Consider the following 14,111-nt stretch of genomic DNA (forward strand, 5'->3'; position numbering starts at 1 on the left):
GAAAACCATACAAACAAAGCAAAACTATTTTCCCACACAATTCTGTCTATGATGCACCTGCACTACATGACCACACATCAGTTTTGCCATTCCAGTGCTGGATTCAATGAACGAGTTAGTATTCACAATTTTTTTGTATCTCCATATCTAGCAGGATCTCTCGCTCTTTAAGACATGCTATCCAAACTATAAACTAAGTATAACACTGTTAATTTTATATTCCTGTTTTCATGGTATCCTCCCAATAACAAATGAATACTTCAAGCCCCCTGCTGAATCTATCTTCAGAACATCATCCATTCATATTAATTTATAACTAACGAACCAAAAGACAGAGTTTTTGCTTAAATTGTAAAACCAATCTAATAGTTTATTTTTTTTCTGAGTAGTTAAGCATTTGAGGGTACACTGAAAGCATGGTTTAATTATGGTTGTGAGAGCTTTGAGCTTCTGAAATTTCAGCCTTAGATAATAACCATGATGAGCCAAGAAACTTTTAGGTTAGGTGACTGGTCTTAAAACACATAGGTGCCACAGCTAAGACAAGAATAGAATTTGCTTTTAGGGACATTAAAATGTTAACCCTTTTCCCCTGCCATCCACTACAAGCTTTCTAACCTTCGCAACATACAGGAAAACATTGGGTGTATTTTTTTCTGACTATAAACCTAATGCATTCTCAGAACACCATTCATCTTGCACATCAAAGGAGGCAGGGGCTTTGCTGAAGAGCACAGCATGTGACTGTGCTGTCAAATACTGGGTTATAATGCATTAGAGGGTCAAATTAGTGTGGCACAGGGAACATTTTGAGTGCCTTGGCACTGCAATTTAGCTTTTCAGGCAGAAAAATGAGCCACTGAACTCTATAAAAAGCCTAAAAAACCACAACAACAATATCCAAACACAGCTTGCTTGGTTCCCAACAGAAGCAACATTGTGGTACATGAAGACAATGACAACATCAGCAGCAATTGCTGCTGGTTCTGTGCTGGGCCTTGCACACATGGGAAGAAGTTGTCAGGCTCCTTCTCCTGTCACATGAAAGCACAGCTACCCTCTCCATTGCTCATGCAGTTTCTTTTTTCCGTCTTCTTGAAGGACCAACTGTCTGGATATTTTTCTAGCCTAAAGCAGCTTGCAAAGTCTGTGTTTCTTAGCTAGAGTAGCAAGATGTAAAATCACATCAACCTCCAAATTCAGTAACTTGTTCAATCACATCAGATTTGATTTGAACATGTGGAGCAGCTGGTAATATTTTTCAGCTGTTATTATTTCCTTGGACAAGTCATTAAAACAAAGTAAGGGCTTTTCAGTCCCCTCCCCAGCTAGAAGGTGACAGGAAAGGCATACAGACATTCCGAGCTGAGTGCAGACTTTGGAGGATTTGGAATCTGGAATAATTTTTCTTGTCAGTTGCAGCCTCAGCCTTAATCCAGATTACAGGCAATTTTCCCCAAGATGTGCTGAGATTTCTCAGTATCTTCCCAGTCTGCCTGAGAATGCAGCACAGGGCCCAATCCCAAGCCTTAAAAGCAGTACACAACTGTGCAGCAAATCTGAGCCTAGTGTGTTGATTTTTGTCACATCCAGGATATTTTGGTAAAATAGCCTGGTTGTGGTCCCTCAAACCAGTAGGCTGAAGACCTTTTTCTAGTCTGACTACCCTTTCACCCTTCTATCAAATCTTATCATGATATATTCCACTCCTCACAAAACTTTTGGTCCATTTTCCAATCTGCATATTTAATTACAGACTGCACTGAAGTATGACTTTCTCCTCCTTTGTTCTGCAAGGGTGCCTGTAGAGTAAAGTCAGGTTTGGATATTTCCATGGATGAGAACAGTAAGGGAGGAAAGAAGCATCCTTCAGATTTGATAAAAGACATACCTGTTATTCAAGTGAACTGCAACAACCAGAAGTCTCAACTGCAACAGAAGCCTCTCAGTACTTCAAGATGTCCATCAATAAATGTATATACCCAGTTTGGCAATTTCAAAGAGGCTGTAAGTAGCTGGACCGTGTTAAGGTGAATTCTTCAGAAAATTTTACTTTCCATATTTTACTGTGATTCTCAGAATTTCAAAACTAGACTAATTGTGCCTAATTCTTTATAAGAATAGCAAGAGAGCCTAAACATAAACCATATCAAGGAGCAGCTAGTGCTAACACTAACAGTACACTGTTATAAAATTTCCTTTCAGCCGAGAGTGAATGTCCTAGCTTTTTGGGAACTACTGACCTAACTAGCTAAAATATCCATAAATAAAAATTTCTGTATGTCAGGAAACCTTAATTCAAACAGTGAACAACATGAGGGCAAAAGATGCTCTGGATATTAAAACTGATGAATAAATACAACCTTACAGCATCATTGCAGTCAAATGGTTACTTAGAAGATAAGAAAACTGGTGCTTAAATTCTTGAATATTGCTTAATTCTAAAACTGTAAGTACTGGAAATCAGCAAAGGTATTTTAAGAATAACTCTTGAGTCCTATAATATATAACTGTATTCTACATAGTAAATTCATAATTCCTTTATGCATATGAAATCACTCTTTCCTGTCTGCTTCTTTCTTGGCTATTTTAACATCTCCAGTTTTTAATCTTATAACATATTATCATGAATTTCAAGTTTGATTTCCTTAATTTCTTTTTTTGTCTCACTCTACAACTTATAACGTCTTCAATATTAAATGGAATCATGATCACTCTCTTAAAAAAATTCCTCTTAGACTCTCACAATTACTCAATGCTCCCTTTTACATACTTGTATTATGAAAAAAATTAGGAAATCATGGTACAGGCAATGGGAGTCCTAAACACTTCTATCATAATGGAGTTTGTTCCTCATTCCTGAAACTGTCAGTGATAAGCAACTTAAATACCTCCTCAGTACTTCTCTATTCAAAGCCTTACAATTATATCTTTGTCTTTAGTATCTTAGTAGAGGACAATAATTCTGTCACATGTAGTTCCTCTATTGCCTCCTGTTTCAGCTACCTATAAACTCTTTCCATATGAAGTTATACGTAAAGTTTACTCCTCCCCCTCCTTTCATTCCCCGGTTCCCTCTTGTAAACAATTAACCTTCAGTATCCAGTTACCTTGTGACAGGACAGCAAAAGTCAGGGTAAGTCAAGCCTTAAACTCTTGCATAAAACAAATAGGGCAGATAAACAAGAAACGGTATTTTTGATCAGCTGATAAGAGAGCAGAAAGAACAAAAATAGCTTCAACACCCTTCTGTTAACCCATGCAAGACAATAAAGTGCCACTAGCATAAGCATGCATTTACATTACAGCTAAGAAAAAACCAAAAAAACCCCCAGTTTATAGCTAGAACATCATAAATTGGGTCAGCTTAGCATATTTCAGTACACAGTTTCTGAAATGGCTGCTATACTAACCTTGGCTGGTCAGAATACCCCAGCTAGCTTTCCGTTTGGCAGGACACTCCCCTATACTTTCTGGGCGTCTTTTGGGGAGATTCTGGCTCCTCTGAACAGCAGTGTTTGTTGTCATGATTTGTTTCTCGAGGACAGCTTGTCTGTCATTGGTGCAGGTACTCTGGTCTGACGAACATCCACAAATGAATTTCTACTACCTTTTTTCCTCCTTTCGCTTTTTCACAGAGGATCTTGCTGTACTTACTGTAGAATGGCTACAACACTGAAATCCATTCAGTAACATTTACTAGCTTGGACTAGTGACTACAGAGTGGGGGAAGGGAAGGACTGCTCTAGCATTTTCTATTTTTAAAACAGAGAAAGAATCAGCTTAGCTACAGCACGAGTCTTAACTATTTACATGATTTAAATGGAAAGAAGGTGTTAATTTTTTAATCATTTAACACAAAAAAGAAACAGATCCATAAAGCTTAAATATCCAAATGCTTTGCTGCTTGAATACCAAGCAACCTAAAACATAAAAACAAACCTATTTTATCAGAATGGAAATTATTTTAAGAATAGAAACAAGAATTATTACTGCATCGGGCTTTACTTATATGTAATGTGCAGTTAAGAGAGATTTTGGAATTCAGGGGAAACCATGAAACTATGAAGCATTGCTGGTTTTTTGTGGTTTGTTTGTTGTTATTTTAAATTGGGAACAAATTATTCTACAAATATCAACTGGAAACTACATCCTGAATAAAAGCATGCTTTGATTACAAAAAAAATGGTTATTTTGAAATTCTGATCCCATTATGAAAGTAAGGCTGTCGTCCTCTCACAAGAACCAAAAGTCAATATTTTTTTAATAATAACAAAATACCCCAAATAGTACTAGAACTTTTTTGTCCATGATTACGTATCACGGTGATACTATAGAACAGAAATCTGCAGAGAGAACAAATCCGTGACAAAATTCCAGCATGATTAAAGAGGACAGTGATTTCTCTTTGCTAATAACAAGTTAAAATGTTGCCTTTATCTTGCTGCCAGTTCCTTCTAGTATTTCATCACTATCCTCTTCTACAGATATAAAAACTAGCCACTTTTAAATTTTTTAAAAGCAAATCAGCATTACTGAATTAGTGAAACTACTCTTTTCAGGTACCTGACAAAACTCAATCCCTAAAATGTTGAAATAATACACAGGTATTTAATGAAATTTTCTATATCCCTCTTGGTTTTCTTTAAGAGAAAATCAGAGGCAAGATTACAGTTAGATAGGGTGAGGGGAAGAAGGAGCAGCTCAGCTGCAAATTTCACCTTGAAATTACAGCATATGAGAACTGCCTTACTTGGAATAGTGTTGCACTCTTTACAGAACAGAAGCAGGTGGGCTACTGCTATTCTCACAAGAGAGAACACAACTGCACTCTCACAAATGTTATGCAGCTTTCAGACACCTGTTTTCCTCAAGTTTTATTTACCTCAATGAACCAGACTATCTCACAGACTGAAATAAACACTTCAACATTTTTTTATAGGAGTTTTTGGGTGATGTCAGCTGAGACTGAAGCTGGGTCCTTCTACAGGAGTGGCACAAACCTGGAAGTCGTTCATACAACTTGCTTTCCACAGATATTCCAGCCTCTGTTCTCTCTTACTAGTCTCAGAGGTGTGGCTTGCAGGAGCAAGGAAACCAGCAGGTACACAGACAGCTGCCATGGCTTCAAAGAGGAAAACCCCCAAGGGGGTCAGCATCACCTGCTCACTCTTGTCCAGAAAACTGCATAGGAACCAATAGAGTTAGACCACCCCCAAAATCTTCTACCTTCAAAGCATGGGTTATAGGAAGAATATCTGTATTCCATAGACCTTTGCCACTCAGTAAGTTACTTTGAATACTTTGGAGGACATCAGAATGCAATGTATTTTCATGCTTTGAAGTAGGTAAAGTTATCCAGTTATCCAGTTCAGGACTCTAGAACTTTTCACTAAATTGTGCTAGGTACAACCATTCATCTTCCAGGCAATAATCATTAAAAAGTCCTATTAAAACAGTTCATAAATACAAGTTAGAAAAAAAAAAGAAAGTGAAAGCTATAACAGCATCAGAAATCAACTGGAATTGTATTAAAAATATACTTGAGATATTAATATAAAGAGTGGATGAACATACAGTTAAACCTATGCAGTAAGACCGCAGAGTTTGCAATTTCACTTCTGACATCACATTACTATGTGATCTTCCTCAAGTCAACCATCCATGCACTGGACTACATTAGCTACAAAATAAAAATCAGTATCCCTCAACTTCATAAGGTAATAAAACTATCAGCATTTGAAACTACCTGAGTCTAGTCCTCAGATTCTGTTCTTTAGATTTTTCTCTATAGAAGACATTCAAACACTTTCAAAATCTGCCAGAAAACCTATAACAGAAGTCTAAGTAGGTGTCCAAGCATGTAAAAAATACAGTTGACCATTATTTTACCTGAGTTGGCAAACAACCAATTAGGGACAGTATTTAGATTACAGTTACTCATGGAAGCAATGCAGCTACCTGCAAAAAAGTAGCCAGGGGAAGGGGCAGACACTATAGTCTATGAGTAAGGAAACTGGAGGATTTTACTGACGAGTTTGGAATTATAACCAAATTTAGCATACAAGCTTTAAATAAGCCACTATGTTACATTTCACTAACAGTTAGTTCTGTTCGACTTTTACAATGCAGGGGAAGAACTGTTAAAGAAAACCTTCAAAATCTTTTTAATCCAAATTTTTATGAAAAGAAACATCAGTACAGTTTCAACATTTCCATGTCAGCAAATAGGTTTGAGTTTAAAGGGGCAGCAGTTCTTAACAGGTGGGAATGAAAGTGGAAAGAAATTTTTGTTCCTCTCTTTCAGCAGGCAGCTCATTCTATTTTCAAGACTATAAAGATGCAATTGTGGTAACACACAAAAAATGTGTTAATAAAACCAATAATACCCAAAACCTCCCACACCTTTCAACACATGATGTAGCCCAATGCAATATAGTCCAAAATCCTATAGAGTTATAGATAATATCTATCCTATAGATAGATAGTCCAATCTATCTTAGGAAAAATTGGACAGAAATGCACTATTTTCAAATGTCACATATCAGCATTTTATGTGCAACTCTCTCAAGCTAACCAAGTGATGAGCCACCTTGCTTCCCAAACTGTTCTGTACTTTCAGGTTCACTCTATTTTTATGACCAGGATTACTACGGGGTCACAGTGACTGCATGGAACGTGCCACACTAAATTCTGGAACAGGACTAGAAAGTGACTCTTCCTGCTGATGTGATCCACAGACTACGACCATGAAGGGGAAATGACAGACAGGCTCCCTGCGGCGCAGTGCCAGCACCCCAAGAGTGGCCTGCCATTTGACATTGCCAGAAATGAACCAGAAGAGAGCTTGGACATTCCTCCCTGTAGGAGAAGCCAAGATGAAACATTTTTTAGAAAGAATTACAGAACTGTGGTTACTGACAAAAACAGCATCCTACAAGGCCACAACTCGTCACTGTTACACTCTGCAGTGCTGGCTCAATGCCAAAGAACTTAAATGCACCATAAAAGTACAGTGATAAAGTTCTAACAGCAGAACAGGGAAACGACTGGAACAACTTTTTTTTTTTTTTTTTAAACAGATTCTTGCATCAAGCCATAATTCATGGTAAGTACAGTGTTGGTATGTCATTAGCAGTCAACCAGAAGCTTAGGCATTATTCTGGTGTCACCAACCAGTCCTGTGTTCTCCACATCTTGACAAATACAGCATAGCTATATCATAACAGATATATAGATAATACTTTAATGGTCATTAGTTGCTTATGCATAAAACGACATTTCTTTATGCCACTATAAGCACTAAAATAGTCTACTACATACTCTTAATACAATATCATCACTGTCTCTTAGCTGGAAATCTAAATTATTAATATTAAGGTACCAACAAGCATGGAGAGCTAGTAATTTTCCTACCTCTTCCCATGAGATTTTTACAGTTTTTACACCTCATATCCTTGGATGTTGGAAATCATAACTGAAGACTGAAAAAAAGATTTAAACTTTTGATATTATAAAGGCTTTACCTGAGGCCTCCCAGAATTCAAATACAGAACAATGATACATTTATTGGCTTGTGGATTCACAATGTGTACCTGCCAGACTCTTCATGCAGACAGGCAGGGGTAAGATAGCATATTTGCTAATATGTAAACTAAACCAAATCACAGCAATCATGTGGATGAACCCAGGCAAATCAGTCACCAAGCAGGCCCGAGCTTCAGATATTGACAGAGAAGAAAGACACAGCATGAAACCAGTAGTGATCATGGGAGCAGTACAGGGCATTCCAGAGTGAATTTTCAGGTAATTACAGTGAACCAACAGCCACAGAGACCATATTTATTGCCAGAAAGACTCTAGACATGGCAAAGAGTAACATCCACTAGTGCAACAGATGCAGCATGTCACAATGGATTTATGACCACCCAGCCAGCATTGCTGCAGTCACTAACAGAGCTCAGTACTTAGGCATGCAATGCAATTCCCCCCAAGCCATTATCATCTAACCCTGGCAGAAGTTCACTCACTTCTTGTCTGCATTGCAAATGTTTGAGAACATCCCCTACAAGAGAGGAATGTGAATAGCAGAACCCTGGCCATAAGAAGCCTCTGGTTGAAGGAACATCACCTTCAGGGAGTTATGCTATTTTGGTCTTCCCCTATTGCCTTATGCTCCGCCACCGCAAAAAAGACCACTGCAGATGGTATGTCTTGTACTGCAGTTTTCTACAGCTTTTCTTTAACACCAGTTATTTTTTAGAGCCTTGCAGACAGATTGCTCCAGGATTACCTTTGTCTTATTGCTATTCACCTTTAAAACCCCAGGTTTTAAGCTACATCAGAGTTCATAATGTTTCATTTTGTACTTATTTGAATTAATGAGCTTATTATTCATTTCATCCAGAAAAATAAAGAAATCAATTGATGAAGGGGATTTCCATATGAGTTGAGTGTACACATCAAGCAAGCCCACAGAACCTAGGTTGGTGACAAGTTAAGGTCCATCTTCAGAAAAATGACATTTTAAGTAGTCACACCTGAATGAAACTGACCATAAAATACAGCTCATGGGCCTTGAGTACATCCTGACAAACATACAAGAGTAAAAAAACCCACAAAGGAACCCACATGACAGGTTATCCATTTCTTTCAGGGAGGCATGCATGCAAACAGGCATATATATTCACTAAAAGTTTTCTGTAGCCTCAGAAATCTTCTTTAAGGTGAGAGATGTAAAAAATGTAAACTTTGAATGTAAGTGTAAAATGCTTGCCACCAGATGTGCTTGTTTTTTGTTGCTGCAAATATATCACAGTTCTGGCCATGCCAGTCTAGTTGCATCATATAACTCTCAGCAAAATCTCTTTAAGGTAGATTATGTTCTTCAGAAAAGAATGGTTCTGGTATTTTGCTGATATGTGGTGTCATTTGCTTCACTCTAAGCAAGTGTCTTACTAGATTTATTTTGCAGTATGACTCGTCTTTGGCAGTCATTTGTCATACTGGGCAAAGTTATTTAGCATACAAGAGAAGGTGATGAGCTCCATCAAAAAAACCCCTTCCATCTAAACTTTCAAAAAGAATATTCACGCTACCTTAAGCATTTTTACACCATTAGCTTACGTGCTGTATACGAAAAACAAATGCTAAATGTGGTGCCTTACACCAAGTGGTATGGTGAATAGGTATGCCATACAATATTCCTATCATTGCTAAATGAATCTCTATTGTATCCAGGAAGCTAGTAGAGGTCTTATATGGCTTTTATTAATAGAACTGTGATCTCTGTGGAATGCAAGTTGAGAAAATGCCTCATGCCTATCTTCCCTACCTAACAACTGTTGCTGAGTGACATTATCAATTGCAACTTGTTAGAGTAAAATAAACACAAAAATTGCTCTAATCATTCACTACAGTTCAAAACATAATCAAGCTTTCCAAATAGTGGATCTCTAACAGTGAAACACAGCATTATTTCCTATTAATGAGCTGTATTTAATGGACCAGTTTCTTGTGTCCATCCAAGAAGCGCTCAGTGTACAAGAGAAGGAAACAGAAGGCTCTATAGTATTTAGCAGTCTCATGATCCTGAAAGAAGATGGGGACTCAGTTCTGAAATACCACAACCCTGTGGATGTCTTAATTTAGCATAACTAGGAATAACTAGTGTACTGAGCTTTCCTACCACGCCTGGCCAAGGCAGATATAACAAAGATGGGTAGCTTAGAACTTGCTATGTTCATTCAAGAGTAGACTTTTTTTAAGCCTGGAAGATATCAGGGCATATGAAGCTTCCAGTTCTGCAAAAACAGTATCATATATTTTGAGAAGCTATACTCAAATACTATAAACACAATTTCTGCTTTCAGATAACTCTCAAAAATGACTTTAAAATTATATAGTTACGCATAAAGTGAAATTCCATGAAATTTTTTGTGGAGAGCTGATATAATTAAAAATAGGATATTAAAGAAAAATTATACATTGTCAGAACTACTTAGCTTGTGCAGACCCCAAGTATCTCTACATGTACAAGTTTTTTGTTCTTTAAGCTATATTAACCTCTGTAAAATGATTTTTTTCATAAAAAGGTTCCTCTTTATCACCTTCTGCTTCTAGTTAAACACATTTTGACAGTTACTGACTAACAGGTTTAATTTTGATAAAAGACACACTTTTTGCCTTATAAAAAAGTCTATTAATGGGAACTATGTCTCATTTTATAAAGTTATCTCTAGTAACAAAGTATGGACTCTTCCATACAAACCAAGATCTTATCAGTATTTGTCAGCAGAATTTATATCTTACAGACTCAAAACACCTGACAATGAATTAGTTCTTTAGATTTGATACACACACTTTGAAATCATTTCATACCATAGCACTACTACCTCATCCTAAATCAACTGAACTATAAAACTCATCTGAAGCTCCAACCCAGTGCTCACATATACAGAGCACTTTCAGTATACGACCAGCTAGTTGGTACAGTAGGAAGATTCTAAAAGTCACTTTTGATCCTCCAGTTTGTATCCAGCAACAGCTGTACAAAAGGCTGAGTTATTAACTCTTCACAGGTCTGGAAATACTGTGAGAGAAGAAATGCTACTGTGCAGATCAGTATCATGGCAGATAGCCTGCTGAGGAGCTAAATATACCCAAAGTTAATTTGCAAGTTAGTTTATTTTTGTATATGTTTGTAGGGCACAGAATTTTAAAATGGAACTAACATACATCCGCTATGATTTTTTTTCCATTAAGAAAGTAATTAATAAAATGTTTACTTTTGCAAAATTTTTAGTGCAATGAATATATAAATGTTCAGTTCAACACAATAAAAAAAAGAAACACTAGGCACCATAACCTACTTACAACACAGCTCTAGTCCTTGATTGCAAAGCATTTGGCTCTAAACAACTAATCAGTCTCTTTCAAATCAATGGGGCAAGTGTATATGAGTGTTTACAAAATTAGTGCCAAAGTTAAAAATAACCCTGCGAAAGGGACCTTTATAATAGAATGGATCCCTTTTTCATTTAATTCATTTATGGTAGTAATACCACTGACTTAACTGAAAAAAAAAATTTTGATAACTTATTGGACATGGGTCTTTAATTTACTTCAAGCAAATGTAAAAGACTGCACAGTTCTGTCCTGCATTTGGTGCTATTCAGGCTTTTATTATTGTGAATTCCAGAATACTGTATTTATTTCTATCCAATCAGTAGATGACACTAAACTGTAAATGCTGCAACTGTTCAGAGGGAAACAATTCAAAACAGACAAGTAAAATGGAGAAATCGTCCGATACCAAGACAGCATGAAGTTAGCTGAAGACCAGTACAAACTATTATTCTTAGAGAGGAAAAAGCAAATGCACAGTACAGCGATGCTGTTGTAACATATGGTTTATAGGCTACAGATTCTACCCATAATACTTTACTGAAGAGGGGGCAGCATCATTCCAGCAGGTATTACATAGGGTATCATACACATGGCACGTGACAAAACTGTTCCACTTCTATACAACTAATAGTTCCCCTGGTTATGCTAATAGAATCTCAGCTGGAGCACTCTGTTTAACACGAGGAATTAGACATCAGTAAAGATGTCTGTGAACTGTATATGAACTGGCACAACTCCAAAGGAGAGCAACTGCAGTAACTCCAGGACTTCGAAAAAAAGACTTAGGAGAACAGACTAAGTTAAATCCTTCTTTATTCTAGAAAAGACAAAAATGGTAAAAGTAGGAAGATGCATGATAGTAGTCTTTAAATTGATTACATCTCATACATGGAGAAAAACAAATACATTTTAAGCATTTAGTTTGCAGGAATAAAGATTTAGGTAGGTCTTGGGGGAAGTAGGAAGCAGTCCAGTGAGGAGAACAGTAAAAACTGCAACTGGTTGCATAAGGACGCTGCGGAAATCATTATTAGCAAGCATTTTAAAAACAAATGAGTCAAACATCTCCCAGATAAGTCATGTATATTTGATCCTGGAGCATCCAATTTACCTCTAAAGGTACCTTTGAGCTGTACACAAGAAAAGTTTTACTCAGACATCATTTCCATAAACAAATTAATGTTACTTATAATTAGTAGAGCTTTTATATGCACTTTTTGGCCTTAGCTGATGCTGAACACTGATCTCGTATCCTATATTTCAATGCCCCATAAGCAATATAATAACTTTTAATTAATTAATATGGCACTAACCAGCTGTTCACATACACGTGAGATCCAAAGAATAGATTCAATTAGAATAGATTGTTGACTATTGAAACTAGAGAGAAAATATTCCTGAAACATTAAAGAACAAAGTATGACCTGTTTCACTGCTAATATGTAACAACAAGACCACAGTAGGCAGATCACACACGTAAAGCTGCCTCCTTGTATTTAATAAAGAACAAGCCACAAAACAAAGCAAATCAGGCATGAAATGTGTGATCCCTGGGCCTCAAAACCTGAAACGACCCATATAACATCAGTTTGATGAAAGGAGTTCCACCATAAACCTACTGATCATTAGCTAAAACGCCCTCATAATACAGGCTTCATAAAAGAAAGGCTTATTTTAACTTAAGAGCTCAATCTAGCAAGTATGAAATAATGCCTGTGCCTAGTAACACATTATTTCCAAAGGCTCTTTTTGTCTTTAAAATTATAGCACTCTGCCCTAGACAAGCATTATAGTAGCAAAAAGTATTTTTTTATTATTGTAGGCAAACTGAAAATACCAGCACTAACAGAAATTTGAGAGTATATAATCAGGTTAAAACTAGAAAATGAAAAGTAACATTTCCTCTAATTTGAATTACTTATTGAAACACTATAAACTTCAATTAGCTAATGATAGATTATGGGCTAATTTTCTATTTTGGTGGGGGTTTGGTTTTTTTTTCTGCCAAGGCTTCTCTGCTGCTTAAGAAAAAACACAGAATGGGGTCACTAATTAGAAGGATATTCAGTATTTAATTTTATCATGCAATATTTCAAGCTGTATCTTAACATTACTTACTGTACATCCTTCAGATATTACTTTTAACGGGATATTTTTTACATGGTATTGTATAAACTCTACTGAGGTATCTCTGTATTTCACAAATACCAACAAACCAAATCCCACAACAAGGTATGAGTTGAGACAGTAGCACAGAACAAAAGTATAGAAAAGACAAGATATAATAGTAATTTGAGAAGACTTATTTGCATCCCAAAGAGCAAGGACTGGTCCTGTTAATGACAACAAATGGATGAAGAGCAGATTATGTAACATTAGCTGAACATGTGCTTCAAACTGTGACAAATCCAGAATCAAATACTGCAAGTTGGGCAGTGAAAAATGAAGACACACAGGTGTCAAACTTTAAAAAGTAGAGTTTAAGCACAAAATAGTTGCATTAACTATTTTCTTTTAATGAACCAAGCAGAAAACCAGAAACTCTGAGATTTTTGAGCCTTTAAATCAATATAAACCTCTGCTACCTGACCAAAACAGTAACCTGAGTGATAGATTTTCATCTTTTGCATGAACCAGCTACTATAATGCTTATCAATACATTTATTTAGGGATAATTGATTGGACATTTGACAAATGAACAAATTAGACTCCTGGGTTCAGCAACAGGTAACATTGTAGAGACCATTTTACTCTCCAACATGATGCATATTATTCCTTTCCCTCTACTTTTTCCCAAGTCTTTTTCCTTCCTTACCCAGCTTCTGTGTCAGTCTTCCCATAATGAGTTGCCTTAGAGCTAGCCAGCAGTTTCTGGCAAAAAATCTTGATTTCAAGTGAGGCCTTCCCCATCCTCTGCAAGTATTTCTGCCTGGGTTCTTCCCATCTTACTGTAGTGAATTTATACATATACACACACCCCCTCCCACACACATATATCTGCACATATACACACACAAATACACATGCATAATAGTTCAATTGGAGTTTTTAACATACTCAGATATAAAACCCCTGCGTTTCAGAGCTTGTGCAGAAACACGATATAAATCCCTATTGAGTAAATCTTCTGCAAAGTAAGCTAATTCCTGCTTTAGGATTTAAGCCTCTCTGTCTGGTTTGCAAATCTTAACACACCCACAAAA

The 14,111-nt window shown here is 36.6% G+C and overlaps 1 protein-coding gene across 8 annotated transcripts in view; it reads right to left on the minus strand.

Moving 5' to 3' along the window:
- ASB5 (ankyrin repeat and SOCS box containing 5) overlaps positions 1–14,111 on the minus strand; it is a 40,014-nt gene that overhangs the window by 12,094 nt on the left and 13,809 nt on the right. Inside the window, exon 1 of one of the 8 annotated variants that reach the window (XM_064652538.1) lies at positions 3,414–3,540. The exons of the other annotated variants lie outside the window; for them this stretch is intronic. The gene's annotated coding sequence lies outside the window, so the exon portion shown is untranslated. Of the gene's footprint in view, positions 1–3,413; positions 3,541–14,111 lie in introns of those variants that run through there. 8 annotated transcript variants of the gene reach the window in all.

This window comes from Pseudopipra pipra, chromosome 4 (assembly GCF_036250125.1).
Source record: "Pseudopipra pipra isolate bDixPip1 chromosome 4, bDixPip1.hap1, whole genome shotgun sequence".
NCBI lineage: Eukaryota > Metazoa > Chordata > Aves > Passeriformes > Pipridae > Pseudopipra > Pseudopipra pipra.